The 16,799-nt window shown below is 41.4% G+C and overlaps 1 long non-coding RNA gene across 1 annotated transcript; it reads left to right on the forward strand.

Moving 5' to 3' along the window:
• The first annotated feature begins 1,156 nt into the window (after positions 1-1,156).
• Positions 1,157-13,753, forward strand: LOC109368547. Its single transcript, XR_002116688.2, has 2 exons — positions 1,157-10,465; positions 13,680-13,753. It is a non-coding gene; the product is annotated as an uncharacterized LOC109368547 (long non-coding RNA).
• The last annotated feature ends 3,046 nt before the right edge of the window (positions 13,754-16,799 follow it).

Consider the following 16,799-nt stretch of genomic DNA (forward strand, 5'->3'; position numbering starts at 1 on the left):
TAAAAATAAATAAATAAATAAATAAAAAGTGCTTGAGTTAACACATTTCCGAAGGGTTAGGTCCTTTAAATTAGGATTACTGGTGGGGTGGAGAGGGGAAGGAAGGGAGGGGAAAAGCCTTTCCCAAGAGCTGGAGATGGCTCCTAAAACATCAGCACAGCACTGCAATCGAGTTAATAACGATAGTAGTTTGACATGCTTTTGTTTTTATCAGGTAACAACAAGAAAAGATAGTTGTTTGAGTCAGCATTTTTTCCATCTCTGAAGCTTTCATTAAAACTGATGTTTGTTTGTTCAGTGAGATGGAGTATAACAAAAGAAGTCAGTGAAGAACAGGAACTTTTTAACTTCTTCCCTCCCGGCTCTATTCCTGGCTCTTGTAGGTGTTTTTCTCTGTTTCTACATCAGATTATTTCTAAAAGATCTCACTTAGAGGTCAGTATGAAGGCATATAAAGCTGTCTACCTATTGAAGAGGTACGTGGAGGTGTTTTGATCTTGGCTGGAGCACTTTGGTCAGAAGATTTCTAGAAAGCCAACAGAACCACATTTGAATGCCTCCACGAACCTCGTTTAAGTAATTGTTACTTATTTTGCATACGTTTCAGAATTGCAGTGCATTGTGGTAATTATAGCAGCCCTGCTGAAGCCACTGTATTTGCAGCTTCCTGATGCAACAGGAAAGGGAAGGGATGAGTTACAAACCGGGGAGAACCGTGGGGGAGAACCACGTGCTAGATAAGCACAAGCCGCCTAACCCAGCAACTTAGCAAAACAGATACACCACAAAAAAATCATGTGCTATAGGGGCTGGTTGCTGTGATTAGCAGGGTTTGGCTCTGCTTTCCTCCAGAGACTGTAGTTACACTAGAGGAGCTGCAGCTGTGCGCTGACACACAATGGCTTTAAACTGCAGTTGAAGTAACTGTGCTGGGGGGAGATTGCTTTACACAAACACAAAGATGCTTAAGGTTTGTGCCAGTGTGAATTAAATTTAGTAGTGTTTATTACTGTTTGCGTAAATTGATTTTAACAGTAAAGCCTTATACCCATACACTGAGATGCGCAGGTTTAAAAATATCTAGCAAATGTTTTGGAACATGATAAGCTCTTTAAAAGAGAAGTGCAGTTCCAATGTTCCTAAAAGTTTTTTTTTTTTTCTTGAATTTGTGTTGTAGCATGATACATCAACTCTTTTGTCTGTTGCAAGATCAGTGCTAGTAATTACAAATATATAATATTAACCAAAAAACCTCCTTGTTCATGTATCCTCATAAAAGCAGTGCCATTCACTTAACCGTACTAGTTTAGTGAATCACTGATCTGTGCCTTATTCATGTAAAGTGATCTGCTTCAGAAAGATGTGTCAAATAGAGTGGGTGTTTGGGTAGAACTTGTTAGCTTGGTAGAACTGCAGAACTTGCAGAAGTTTGCAGTGGGAACAAACAATGCTTTGTTCCGTGCTGCCCAATTTGGGCCTGATTTCCCTTGGTTGCTTGATTGAAAAGCAGAAGAAAGAGCTGTGCCAGGTGAGCATTGAGCTTGATCTCACCTGAAATCTCCCTATTCGTGGAATGAAGCATTTTATGTCAGCAACTAAATATACATAACTTTATCATTCATTCTTTTTCTTGACAGTGTCTCTTATTGACAGTGACCCCTTCACAAGCTATTCTGAGCAGCTTATCTGTTTCTCCATTTAGATAAGGGGATTTCTTTATTTTTATTACCTTCTATTATTTTGTTTTTATTTCTGAGTCTCCTCTACCATATGGTTCTTTGCTTGAATAAAGTGGAAATGCGATTCCATAGGTTAACTACATCTGGGTACTACAGCATAATGGTGTTAGACTTCAGTCCTCTCAGATATCTGAGATCTGTGTGGTGCTTTCATTTTTAGTGTCCCTACGGAGTGCAGCTCTTGGATAGGAGTTTGGATGGCAGTTGCAGTGAGCATATCTCTAAAACTCTGAAGTGATGTTCTTGTACTCGACTCCTCCTAGATGATTCAGAGTCCTGCTGTAAAGCTTGTCTAACCCACAGTACCATATCAGTTAATGCTTGCCAGCGCAGTAATCTGAAATTACTCAAAACACAGAGGTAGGTGAGGGTAAAATCAAATGTAAGTAAGTCCACATTTACAGACCTCCAGACAAAAAGTGGAAGATTCTTAAACTTGGTGAAGAGAAAGAAGGCAAAACACTGTAGTCTAGAGCAGGAAAGTTTCCTTTACCTTGTATGTAGCACTGCAGCAGACGACTGCCAGTCTTCCCAGCGCCAATCTAGTTATTGTGCAGCCCCAGTCCCTCAGGTTGAATTCAGAGAAGCCTCTGATTTTAAGACTCTCTATGTCCTTTTGTACTTGAAACTCATTTTGAGGTTAAGGGGTAGAGGATTATGTTGGTCTTTTAAGTCAGTAAAGGGTTATTCAAGCATCTTTCACTAGATCTGGGTGGTTTTGTTTCTGCTTGGGCAGTGCTGGTGTCCCTGAGGCACAGCCAGGTGCAAGGCTGCCCCCCGGCTTTGAGCACTCTTCTGCCCAGCTCTAAGGGGACAGCTGGCGTGTAGCAAAGGAGGTTGGGCTTTCATGCTGTGGTGGATGAATTTCAAGTTTTAGAGTGGTGTTTTTCTTTCTCCTACCTCTATGCATAATTTGCTAATAGTGCTTTATACTGTTTTGTAAGAGGAATTTTCTCTTGGCTCCTGTTGGTGGCCAGGAACACCTTGTGTGAGTCCAGGAGGGCAGCTCCCCCACCAAATAAATGCAGGCTTTGGCAGAGCTGGGCAAACAGTTGTGCACATTTCTGTCCATGTAGAAGCAACCACCAGCAGGCTGAGGTCCTTTGAAGTGTTTAGTGGTCTGTGTTCCAGACGAGTTCAAGCAGAGGTCTGAAAATGTGTGTCTGAGTTTTAAGACACTTGCATATGCCATCGTGTATTTACTTACCCAGTGGTGCCACTGGCTGTGGTGAGGCTGCAGATGTGAATAAGTGCTTATTGAGACAGAGAATCAGAAGACCTTTGAGTTCTTCTCATGAGAAACCTGAGATGAATGGTTGGTGTATCCGGGGTCAGTATTAGACTGACAGTCAGCAGAATCAAATGGTATTTAAATTGCTTTAATATTATTCCATCCAATCTACTTGGCTTACATGATCCCCATTACAGTAGTACTTAGACTTATTTAAAAATGCTTCTGTGTAATTTGGAAAAAACATTTGAGTTAAGCAGTTCTATTAAATACTTAGCTTCTAACCTCTGAAACAGTGACAGTTTTCGGCCTTTTTTCAGCATTCTGAAAATGTGGCTCTGGATGCTACTTATGAGAAATGCTTACCTAAACCAGATTATTTCAAAAACATTTCTACAATGTTTAGCTTAAACAAAAAGATAGATAAGTAATCGTTTAGTGTCTTAGGGCAACAGTCCTTCCAGTGCGTATGCATGTGTGTAAATATTTCAGAACTGGAGAATTTTTAAAAGGAAAACAATAGCAGTATTCTATGGTACTGAGAAGCTATGGAGTATGCTTAAAAGCTTGAGTAATTTTAATGGTGAAAAATATCAAGATGTAATCCATTATGTAGAATATCTGTTCATTAAAAGTTCTGGTGAACTTCAAGGCATATTGTGGCACTAGCAGAAAAATGCAGTGATTTTCTTCCACTCCTACTAATGGTACTCCGCAGTCTCGTGAAGCATAATGCAAAATGGAAATGGTTAAGGAAGTCATGAATTATTTCAGCATTCTGTTGGTATTTTAATTGCTATAGTGACAAAATCAGGTTAACTCTTGGACCAGATTTTGTCACATTGCCAACATACTGTTCTTAGGTCTATCAAGCACAGCTGAAAATTGGCTTAGTCATTAGAGAAGGCACTTTGTCTTTTCATGTAACCATTCCTTACATCTTATGATCAGCTGATGAGAGTACCTGGCTCTGAAGCTCTTGATCCCTTTGTTCTTTCAGGTTTATAGAATCATACAATGGCTTAGGTTGGAAGGGTCCAACCCCTGAATGTCGAGTGTTTCACTTGCCACTGTTGTTTCAGTGTTATTAACATATGGCTTTGTATTCCAATATACAAAATGATGGAATTAGCCTTTGATTTTATCCTTCAATCAAAAGATGCTTTTCTCTATGTGTGTGACTGTTCCCCGTGAACTTCTTCCAAAATTACAGAATCCCCTAGTTTTCCTTCTCCACATTTTTCCTTTTCTAAAGTTCTGTGTTCAGTCATTGTCTTGGTGATGCTAAAAGTGCAAGGTCAGCCACACCTATAAAGGTTATTCAGGGACACTACAGTACAGTAGGGTACTGACATAAGTTCAAATTGCATTGTCTTGTCAAAGACATTTTGGATAATCTTAGGTAAACCATGTTGGATTGACTCTTCAAAAGGTATTTGATGACGATGGTTTTCCTACTTCCCATAGATCTTGTTCAGAAATGTAGTAAGATGTTAAAGTGGGTCAGTTATTACTGTAATTGGGCTTAATATTATAATTATTGGGCTTATTAAATAGCTTAATATAAAAAAAAATTGTATCCATATATATGAACTCCCACACACGATCATACATACAGATGTACTTTTCATTATAGAATGATCGTAGAGTCACAGCATGGCTTAAATTGGAAGAGACCTTTAAGATCATCGAGTCCCAACCCCTGCTGTGGGCTGGTTGCCACCCACAAGCTCAAGCTATCCAGAGCCCATCCAACCTGCCTTGGGCACTCCAGGGAAGGATATCTGCAGCTGCTTTGTGTCAGGGCTTCACGACACTCTCAGCAAGGATTTCTTCTTAACATCTAACCCAAATCCCCCCTCGTTTAGTTGAAATCAATTCCTTCTTGTCCTATCACTATCAGGCAATGTTAAAAATTGGTCCCCCTCCTGTTTTTAAACTCCTTTCAAGTACTGGAAGGCCACAATGAGTTCTCCACGAAGCCTTCTCCAGACTGAACAAGCCCAGCTTCCTCAGCCTTTCTGTGTAGGAGGAGATGTTCCAGTCCTCTGAACAGATCTGTGTCTCTTATCCTGGGGGCCCCAGGTCTGGCTGCAGTACCACAGATGGGACTCATGAGAGCAGAGCGAGAGGGACAGTCACCTCCCTTGCCCTGCTGCCACCCCTCTGTCGATGCAGCCAAGGCTACTGTTGGCCTTCAGAGCTGTGAGAGCATATTGCTGGCTCTTGTACAGCTTTTTGTCCACCAGGACCCGCAAATCCTTCTCTGCAGGGCCACTCTCAATGACTTCTTCTACCAGTCTGTGCACATATCTGGGATTGCCCAGACCCCAGTGCAATACCCTGCACTTAGCCTTGCTGAACCTCATTTAGTTTTAAGTCAGTCTTCTAAAGCTCAAGATAAGGCAGATTACTCAGAGTTGTAAAACTTCATGCTCAAATTCTGCTCATCATTTGCTGTGTGAGTAGTTTCTTCACAGTCTATGTGAATGTTCACATGAATACTCTTATTGATATTTCCAGATTAATAACAATGACAGAATTCATTTTGGCAAGGAATTAGACTGGTAGAACTGCCTAGAACTCTACTTTTAAAAAGAATATATTGTTTTTCTCTTAGTAGTAGGCTTCTTTTCTAAGCAGAAGTTTAGTGTGCAGTAAGGCAGAGTCCAGACATTGAAATAGTGCTCAGAACAGGAATAATTCCTTCAAGTTCCAGGGTCTAGATTTTGCACATTTTTTAATCCAGGTAGTTGTAGTGGTTCTGTGGCCTCATCTCTCCTGCTAAAAGACCTCATATTTTTCCCTTCTTAGTGAGGCTTCCCATTTTAATTCTGTTGTCCCATTTTAATTCTGAATTCCAATTGAATCACATATTCTTAAATGTTTCAGTTTATTCTTCTAGTGAATGTAAGGTGCACTCCAAATTCAGTTTACTGGGACTAATGTGGCAAACTAATAATGGCTTACAAGATTATTAGCATTAAACATCCAAAAATTGTGAAGATTGATTAGATTGACATAGGTAGGAGCTGAATATTCTGATTAAAAATATTATTTATTGAAATTGTGCACATAATAGAACAATGCTGAAAGCAGTTGTTCAGAACAGTATTTGTGCAAGAAGTAGAGGCAAATGATTGATTTTCTTAAAATGTTTGCTGTTAGCCTGGAGATACCCTTTTGTTACAGTACTTAAGAGCTGATCATTAATTTGGAGTATTTTCTTTTATCTGCAATTTTTTGATGTGTTCGGAGATGAGATTCCTCCACTGAATTCTTGTGCTGAGGAGTGGAACGCAATGACTGTGTGGATGGACCAGGCTTTGTGCCCAAATGGCATAGTTTATTTCTGACTTGTGTTTGACGTCTAAGTGTTCATCAGCCGTTTCCAAAGCACCAGACACTGTTCAAGTGAAACAGCCCCTTCCAGAAACTGAGGCTGCTGCACACAGGTGCTGCAGTTGTTTGTGCCAGCTGGGCTCATACACAGCGCACGTGTGTCTAAATATGCTGGTGAGTGCTGGAGGCACTGCCTGCTTCCCTTCTGCAGTTGGAGCCATAATTCTTTGTATGTTTGAGCTATACTATTATCTGTGCTGCCAGGACCACTCGATCTTGGCTGTGGAATTCCTCATGTATTTAGTGTTGTATTAGCAGTACATCTGGAAGTCTTCCTAGGTGTTAGCTAATTCTCCTAATTTTCATTTCAGAATTAACAACGATCTGCAGTGTCTGAGTGATTCATTATGCAGGCAGACATTCACCCAACAGCTATTTGGAATGTTGCTTCCTTTAACTTAACACACAGCAAAGAACACTATCCTGTGCTTGTTCAGTGTACAGTTGCTAAACATTTGTAATTTAACTTGCATACTAAATTTTGTGATGGAATCATTAATTGTCATGAACTATGATGTCGCCGACATTTTAATTTTAAGTCTGTGTTATATTGCTTGAGTTTCAGATGTCTGAATTAAATTTCTTAACCACTTAAAATCATTTTCCCCCTAGAACTGAAAGCTGGTCACATGAGTTATTGGAATTTACAAAGTGTGTGTGTGTATATATATGTTTATCTCTTAGTTCAAAGCAAGAAAGAGGTTTCAAATTAGAAAGGAGAACACGAGAAATTTCATGAGTACCATGAAAGGAAATTAGAACAAGCCTTTTGTTTGCATTATTCCAATAAGAACTCCAAATTTCAAGAAGAACAGGAAATAATAAATAAAACAGGCAGAAGGACAAAAGGTTTTTTGGAAGAGTATGCACAAAGGTGTTGGAGGAGATTGTTGTTACAGAAAAAAAGTTTACAGCGGTTCTCAAGTATTGGATCCAATAAGGGATAACCGTCTCAGCTCTGTAAGGAAGGATAGTTAACTCAGAGTTGTTTCAGATAAGCTTGTAAGTTAAATCTGACCCTAAAGCCAGAGCAGCATCACCTCATGTGGTTACACAGGCAGGATTTCACCCAAGATTTAGCAGGTGGGCTCGTGCACGCTGCCTGTCGCTGTATTTGTAAGGTTTAGTTACAGACGTGGGTACCAAATGTATTTGCTGTGGTTTGTGTGTAAAACTGAAGCTGGTTTCGTTTCTGATTGTTTGACCGTCTGATGCTGTATTGTTACTATTTCCATGAGTCAACACTGATGGTGAAAGAAGCAGTCTGAGCTTCCCTTTTTTTTTTTTTTCTTTTTTTTCTTTTTTCCCCAGTGAGGACAGAGCTGTTGTTTTCAGCTATCTTACAGAGCTGTTTCTTGAAGTGCGATTGCAGTTTGTGGTCTCTCCCTCAGCCAGCCACTTGCGGGCTCCATGCCTGCCTACAGCTGTGACAGCCCCTTCTGCCCTCCTTTCTACTGCCTTTTTCCTTGTCTGGCTGTAAATCCTACTTCTCCCAGAAAGTTCAGCTTCTACTTCACAACTAATGAAAGCTAACTTTTTCTTTTGCTTGAAACACCCAATCAACAACATTTGAAAAATTTCGGCCATCTGTGCTTCTCCTACTCAGCCTGCAGACGCGGTCAGACTAAGAGGTTGGTGAGGATGAGTGATCCCACTGGTGCAGATAGGAATCTGCTGGGGAGCTCCACCAGAGCTTGCTTACCTATGGAAATCTCACCCCAATTTTTTAAGAGTGAGTCTTTGGTTCTAATCCTGCCTTCCTTTGCAGCTTCAGGACTGTCATCCTGCTGAAGGAATCCAAGTTTCCTTATTTGCAAAGAGAAGGAGCCTACTAGTTATAAAATCAGGCTGGGTTCTGGATTCTGCTAGGCTGATCTTAGCTAGCTCCTGGCTTTGTTTCTTAAAGTCCTCAGATCTGATCTGTTCACTGTTGTGGTGAATTGCTTCCATGCACAGAAAGACTCCTCCTCATCTCTAAATCCTTGATCACTTTCATTCAGGGAAGCACTTAACATTTTTTTTTTAAAATAACTTTGCATAAGGAGGATTGAATGCATTAATTGGTTAGATTCCCTAATAGTTTTTAACAAAATGTGTCGCACTTTTCTTTTTTCTGGCTGAAAGTTCAAAAGAGCTCATTCCCAGATTGTTTTTAATCAATGTTCAGCAACTTTGTGCTTTAAAGAGACTTCTCAAGCCAATTTCTCTGGGTTATGGGGCTGTGCCTGCTGCCTGAGTTAGTTTTCACAACACAGACTAGCTAGCTACCCTAAACTGTCTTTAGTCTGAAAGCTTGTCTTTTAAATAGGAACTGATTTAAGTTACCTTTCTCTATGGCATACGTTGACCCCAGGAATTAGATGTGAAGTTCTGTAGACATTTGACCCCTGCAAGTAATTAATGGCAACAGGCACGACTAAGGATGCAGCTGCATGATGCTCAGTGGTAATCTCACTGGCAGCCCCAGGCAGAGGTATTCGTACCCCCAGTCTTGTTCTGCCTCTGCATTCTCTGACCCAAAGTGGGCTGGCTCAGAGCCACATTATTGCATTTGTTGCAGGGTCAGAGATCTGTTAATGGACGGCATGCTGTTAGGGGAGGGCTTCGACTGACCCAGGGCATTTGATGCTCTGGATTACCTTCATTGTGGGCGTAGATCCTTAAAGTAGTGGAAAGTAGTAGATGAAAAGAATGCAAATATCCTTGAAGTAATACTGCTAACATAAAATTTTTTTTCTTTGAATGGTCATTTAAAAAACAGTTCATAGTTATCTGTAAGTAGTTTGTCTTGGCTGCAGATTTGGTGCACAGTGAGTTCGGAGCTTCCAAACTTGGTTTCAAATAAAAATGGCTAGAATGTAGCAGAGGGAGAGATGCTCATAGCCCTTTGAGAAGCAGATATCATCCCTTCTGGGGCCAGCTGCTCTCCAAAGCTGTATTGCTACCATTTTGTGGCATGGGACCACCAGCCCCTGCAGGAGCTGGGCTGGATGTACGGCTTCTGCAGAAGTAGGAAGTGTGGTGTGTGATGCTGCCTTAGTGATCAGCATTCAAATGATCTCTAATTGGTTTCAAGATCCTGGTGAATGGGATGAACAGGTCTGAAAGAACACTGATATTGTTGCTATGTGTGTGGGCAGTATGGTGATAACAAATTAGAGAGACACATTCAAAGTTTCTTGTTGCTTTTCAAGCTATGTGTTTTGCAACCAGTGTTTCCTGAGCAGTTCAGGCAGTCTGAGGTTGTCTACAATGTCTCCAAAGTTGTTCCAAAGCAGCATTTCAATAGTAGGAGCATCTGCTGGGTATCTGTCTGAGCAACTCATTGACTAGAGGAGCTGTTTTTTGTTTCTGTCTTTTCCAGGGGTTAAATGTAGTCATGCTAAATTGATTTTAGACTCGTTCTGTGGTGCCTGTGCATAGGTAAATGGCCACATGCTATGTGGGGAAAGTTGAGTGAATCGCTCTTTTCCTGATGGGCAGAGGGTGGTCCTGTGTGTGAATGTGTCTGTTGTGTCACAGGCTTTAGAAATGGATCACTGTTACAAAGGTGTAAGCAAGCCATTGTGGTGGACTTTCTTATAAAGCTGTAAGAAAAGTCATTTCTGAGAAGTATCAGAAGGCAACAGATAGCCACTGGCCCCAGTTGTTTGACTTGGTTCTCCATGACATGCAGTTCTTCCTCAGCTCTTGCATCACTGCAGCTCCAGTTGCATCACAAAAAGCTGTGGGTGGGCACCACTTCCACAGCCCTCTTGTGCTGGTTTGGTGCAGACAGGCACCCGCACTGCCCTTTGCATGGGGTCTGCAGCGCCTGTTGTGCAATGGGAAACGATGCAAGGAGAGCAAACACTGTAAAAACAATAATGTTTGACTCCAGTTCTTTCCTAGTGTGATTTGAGCTTCCAAGTTTAAGATGTTATGTAGAGTGTCTCGGGAGTCATTTAGAAGACTTCAGGAATTTCATTTGCAGCCGTGTACGTGCTACACACAGCCTCATTAAAACACAGAGGAAGCTGGCATGTTTGTTGCAATGTGCAAACCAAGCAGAATTTGCTCCATGATACTCTATAGAGAAGCCTTGCTTTGGAAGGTTTGCCAACATTATATCTTCTGCTCTCTGGTTTGTCCGTTTTATACAGTACTGGAATGTATAAAACTCTTGAGTGCAAATGGAGGCAGAACCACAGGTGAAAGTGGAACAAGGCTGACATGTGTAAATGCAGCAAATTGGCAATTCCTTACATAAGGAGTCATTTGAAAAATTGCCACTGATCTTGCTCTTGTTAATTCCTGATGGTAGACCTGGACTGCCTTATAGCTTTATCTTACGGGGATCCTGCTGTAAGAGAGTTGTTACTGATCTCTGTATCTGTTGTGCTAGATGGACAGGCAACTTTGAACCATTTGGGGAACAGATAACATGCTATGAGTAGGGCTGTTACCAAAGGGGCTGCAGTCACTGTTAAAGCTAAACACTTGAGCTTCTCCTGCAGTTGTGTCAGTGGCTGCTTGCATCCTCTGAGAGATGGCACTGTAGCAGATAGAGACTGTTTTCAGGAAAAAGAAAGAAAATCAAACTTTTCTCCTGAAATCAAAGCTGCAATCAGAAGTCTTTTCTTTTTGTGTTTTTGTTTGTTTTTGAGAAAAAGGAAACAATGGATTACTTCTAAATCTTTACAAGAGTACTGAGAAAAACTAGCAGTCAGCTTTGAAACACAGAGAAATGTTACAAAGGACCATGTAGTGGAGCAGGCAGGGAAAGCAGTGGTGCTCAGTTACATATCCCTGGTGTCCAGCACTTTCAGTAGTCGTTCATTCCTGCAGTGTGAGATGTTGCCCTTCTTACTTACATGGGTGTTACTGCAGGCACTTAACAAGCTGCTGAGCAACAGGGTGGGACCACTCGGTGCCAGGCTGATGGAAACCCTCATGTTGCACTTGTGCAGTGTTTCTCTGCTACCTTATCCTTTGCCAATGCCTGTGCAGTAGTTAAGTCTGGAGATGCGATGCATTAGGCGTTTCAAAAAAGAAAAACATTTGCAAACAGAGCAGGAAGTATAAAATAACTAAACTGGTCCATAGTGTAAAGCATAAATTATGCAGCTGAAAAGAATGTGTTCCTGGGGTTGTCTGGATTCGGTCTTGGCGAAGAGGTGTTACCAAACTGGCTTTTATTCTGGAGGGCTTTTTGTGCCCTTTCCTTCTGCAGATGCTGCTGGCTGTGGTGAGATGGGCGCTGGCTGCCAGAGGCAGATTAAGATTTAGGAATGTAGCAGAAAGGACTGGAGCCAGCTGCCTGTACGCTCCCATCCGCTTCTTCAAAGAACACAGCAGGAGAGGCAGGAATAGGCTGGGGGGTTACTGCACATTAAATATTGGCACAGCAAAATGATGGCTTTGCCAAAGAGAAGATATGTTTTGTTCTTTGAAGTAGCATAGAGGGGTGCAAACTAACAATGCTGCCGCAGTGCTGGTATGGTACCCTGCCCATATGGGACCCGCATTTGCAGACAAAGAGATGTGAATACGAATTGACTCCCTCGTACATGGCCAGGCACAAGTTCTTCAATTTATTTCTTAACTTCAATAAACAGAAAATGACATAGCGGATCCCATGTCAGCCAAAAGAGCCATCTGTGGTCTAACCCTGTGACAAACAGTGTAGCAATAATTCAAGTGCCACCAACAGTGTGGAGTTTGCCAAAAAAGCAGATGCTTCTTTTGACATGCATCTTCAGTGCTGTGCTGTTTCTGTCCTGTAATTGCTGTCTATGGAGGGAAGGTGGGTAGGCTGTCCAGATGAGCAGAATGCTGAAATTGCATTTTTTTGGGGGGGGAAGGAGGAGAATTTGGATTTTTTTTTTTCGTTGGGAAAAAAATGTAAGAAAGGCTGAAATCAAAAACTGTGAAGTTTACCTACGTGCCTCATGAAGCCTGTGATGCTTTGTAAGTAAGAGACAATATTTATGAGAGCTTAATAGAAATCTTTATTACGTGTAATATAGAAGAACAGTAAAAAATACTTCAGGAAAGTGCTCTGTTTTGTTTTTTTTCTCATGTGGAATTTTTATGAGAACATTTTTTTTTCCTGTATTCTCTTAAAGGAGAGGTTGGTCAGACATGCTGTTACTGTGCTGCCAGTATTACAGATATTCAAGCGGTTCTCTGGATAAGCCCAAGTTATCTCTGTATCTGTAGCATGCTTTTTCTAATGTGGTACTTGGAATGCAGGCAGTAACTTTGTGAGATATGGAGTTAGCTGGCCAGCTGCTGGGATGAGATGATGGATGACATTCCAAATTGCTGAAAAGGGGGAGTGGCTTCATGAGTTCATTTACTGCTTCCATTTATGAAACTATGAACTTAATTACCTGCGTCCATAAAAATATGCATCTTAACTTGTCGTAAACATAGATACTTGACAGCAGTCACTTTTGGATTATGTTGAATATTGTCCATGGCCCCATTTGTTGGCAGTGGAGGCAAAAGTTCCAACTAGATGATGGCAGAAAAGGTGAATGAAGTCACAGCTGAGCTGAGGATCTGCCTTAGCGCAAGAGTCAGAGCTATGCTATAAATGAAGTAAGGTAAAGGGATAAGCATGCTATTTATTTTCAGTTCTCAGCGCAATCATTTCTAAATTTGCCAAATAGGAATTAATTGCCTTAATCTTTCTTTTGGATTTTTTGATTACAGGAGATATTAGACTGTTTTTAATTTTTCTTTTTGGTAAAAAAAAAGATAGAAGTATCCCACTATCATAACAATATTCTCTATTGTGAGGAGTTGCTACACTTTCTGATCTTCAGTACTGGATAGGGCAGATTTGCTCACTAAGAAGTGGTTAAAAACAAAAAGGTGTGGATGTACCATGCATTGAAGGGCTGGGAGAAAGAGGAAGTGGTGGGATCAGCAGTGCCTCTCAGTGCCTTTTGCTCTGCTTCTTCCCCTCCCTGGGCAGTGTGAGCTGAGCAGCTGATGAGCGCATTGCTCATGCTGCTCCCCTGCCTGTGCCGCCCTTTCTGCTGCAGAGTGCATTAGGAAGGAACTGCTGATCCAGGCAATATCTCCTTTTCTTGCTGATGAAAAATATCATGTGGGACAGTGTCAGAGGTCTCAGTCAAGATCTATATATATTTACTGCTTCTGCCTTACCCGCTAAGCTGGTTATCCTGGCAGCAAAGAAAATTAGATTGTTCTGATGATGTGATCTGTTTCTGACAGATCTTTTCTGTCTGCTTTTTTTTTCTCATTCTATTATCATCCAGATTCTTGTAAATTGATTGTTTAATAATCTGTTCCAGAATATTTCCGGGAATTGAAGCTCGGCCGACTGCTGTGAAATTCCCTGGGTCCTCCTCTTCCTCTTCAAAAAAAAGAAAAAAATAAATAAATAAAAATTGCAAGGCATGAGATGGCTGACTGAGAAGTGAAACTATTATTTATGAGGTTCTATATGTGTCAGCTGCAGTTTTGCTCATTATTTTACTTTATTTTTTTCATATCCTGGGAATTAAGCTGCTTTCATGAAGCAGAACAATTGCCTGAAAACTTGTTCTCTCTGCTTGATATTAATCTGCTTTGGGCCAACGCCTGAAGAGTTTTTAAATGGTGGCACTGAGTAGAAGTTTCCTGTTCTATGAATGTTTAAGAAAAGTCATGCACACAGTGAGAAGGGACTGCTGTGAGCATGTAGTGTCGGGATGTCTAAACCTCTTACACTGTCACCTCTTAAAATAGTTGTCTGTTGGAGGAATGTGCAAATGCCTTATTTCTGCACTTTTTTGCCTTAAGCCATCTAGGTGTTGCCCTCGATGCTTCGAGCACCCCTCTACATGCTTACCTCTGGGATTTCGTTGCATATGTTGTTGGATTTTATACTCTGCTTGTAAGGTGTACCAATAGGTGTGTAATGCAAGGAAGGAATTATTTTTGATATTTGTATTCTGTGCCACATGCTGGACTTCCAGAGAGAGCCTTGCCTGAATGCATTGGTATGTGAGTTAAGCTCCTCTATAAAGGGATGTGTTTTCTTCTAATTGTGGATTGAATCCTCAGCCTGGAACAGAAACTTCAACATAGTCTAGTGATTCAGTACTGTTTTCCGTCTGGATCCTGAGCAAAAGCCTTGGCTGGTTGCACCGAAGGAAGCAGGTCTCTGTATTTACTGGAGTCAAGAAGGAAGTTGGCAGGGAATTCTTTTATGTCTATTGCTCAATGAAGGGCTAACCACAAAAACATGTACGTGTTTTTCTGTCCAGCAGATCTCAGTACCAACCTCTCTTTCTTTGGGTACTTCAGCATCTTGACTTTCTCCTGTTGTTTGAACTGAGATTAACCGTTGACTTGTTCCAGCCTGTTCAGGTTGCAGAAACTAAAACTCAAATATTTTACATTGAATATGTTTACGGTGTTGTCACAGCTAGGGCATGGTACCAACACATTGTTCCAGGGAATCCAAGTCTAAAGCAGAGGGACAAGGATGCTGTGATTCGTGATGAGCAAGCAGAAGAGGAAAGTACTAATAGCTTCTGCAGAGGAATGGGGGCTTAGCCAGTTCAGCACTGCCTTCTTGCTCCTTTGTGATAGCTTCTGTGCAGCAGCACAGCTGATTTCCTGGATCCATTGTCTTTTATTCTCCTCTGGATGAGGGGAGTCAGTCAGTGAAGCACTTAAAAATCCTGGATGGGATGAGCTTGATAGAGGAGCTGAGCTCCTGGGAGCTTTGAAGTTTTCTCATTATCACTGAGAAGAGCTACCTGAGCCAGGAGGAGCTCCTCCTTCCCCTTTTGAAATGTTGTTGCAGCCTCTCCTGCCTTCCCCAAGTTAGAGCTCCTTTTTTATTAAACATAATAATAATTAAAAAAAAAATTAAATCATTATTGTAGGAAAAGAATGTACTGGATGAAATTAGCGTGGGTTTTGTCACATACTTCAGTGTTGCCGTGATTATGCTCCCACTTTTTCAAGTTCTTCATAAAAAAAGAAATATGTGGCTTTGGAGCTTTGCTTGTTTCCTTACTGGCAGGAGATTGCCATTCTATCGAACTTTAGTGAATGCAATTTAAATAGTTTTAGTTCCAGCTCTCTAAAATGATGAGAACGTAGCATTGTGTAACAAGCTGGAATGACACCTTCCATTGTTGGTAATCGCTGCTTTCTGGTGAGAAATTTAGTCCTGCTCTGTTAGTGTGACCAGTGGTTTGTCCTCAAACTGTCCTGAGCAAAAGGAAGCAAAATAGCTGTCAGTGGGGAGAGGTCTTGGGTTAGCAGCAGAACAGCCCAGGGCTGAAATTGTTAGGAGCCTCTGAGCTGTGACTAAGGGTTTGTACCAAGCTGTCTAATTTCGTTGTTAATAGAACTACTCTCCATAAACATCTTTTTACACGGAGGCGAAGAAAAGCACCTATTCACTCCCGCGCTTCTGTATTTCAAGAAAAAGCCTCCTAGTTTACTCTGGAAAAAAAGTGCTTTGACTGCTTCCCTTGGTTTTGACAGAAAGTTTTCTGGTTCTGACTGGCAAGATAGCTCAGATTAGTTAAAACGTAGTGGACCAGAGAAGAATGAAAATATTAATTAAAATAAAGGTCAAGATGAGAATGACTCCTTCAAACTGTGTTTACTTTTGGAGATATGCTGTCTATCTTTGTCTTTTGTTTCCTTATATTTTCTTTCAGTATGGAAAATACTGTCTGAAACAATTTCTGCAGGACTTGGCTTTAGCTTGATTTTTAAGTACTTGGTTCTCAGCCTTTTTCTTGCTGTCTGTCTTTATTGGAGTGCCAGCTATAATACTTTGGGCACAGCTCTTTCACACCAACCCATGGAAGGTTTAGAGAGGGTTATTTATTTTATTTTTGAGAAACCCAGGGCTGGGTCTCCAGGTGTTTCTGGGTTGTCTGTGAAGTTTCATCATAGGGAGAGTCTCTGCTTGATGCCAGCCTCCACCCACGGAGTCCTGCCTCTCCCCAACCCCTACTTGTTCCTTGTTGCTGCAGCACCGGCAGCCATCTTCACTATGTAAACGGAGATGGAGCAGGTTTGGATCTGGGGTGTGCGATTAGCTCTGTGCAATCATGAGACACAGCATCCATGGTCTCGGCTTCATGCAGTAAAGCAGCCCTTGCTGGAACTGTGCTGTTGGCTCTTACAGCATCACTGAGATTGTGTTCACTCCAAGCAAATGAACTTTAGGCAGAAAGGAGGAAGAGGGGGCAAGTGCAATGTTTTTTCTCCCAAAAAAAGTTCTCAATGGGAATTTGGAGGACAAAGCTGCTGAGATTCTCTCTACGTTTTTTTTATTGGCTTAATCTTGAAAATGCTTAGAAAGCAGCTGACTTGCTGCATCTTTGTGACAAGTACTGACAGACTGAAGAACAACAGTCAGAGAACCTACCCTAAGGGAGGAGATGTGAATGCAGACA

This window comes from Meleagris gallopavo, chromosome 7 (genome assembly GCF_000146605.3).
Source record: "Meleagris gallopavo isolate NT-WF06-2002-E0010 breed Aviagen turkey brand Nicholas breeding stock chromosome 7, Turkey_5.1, whole genome shotgun sequence".
Lineage (NCBI taxonomy): Eukaryota > Metazoa > Chordata > Aves > Galliformes > Phasianidae > Meleagris > Meleagris gallopavo.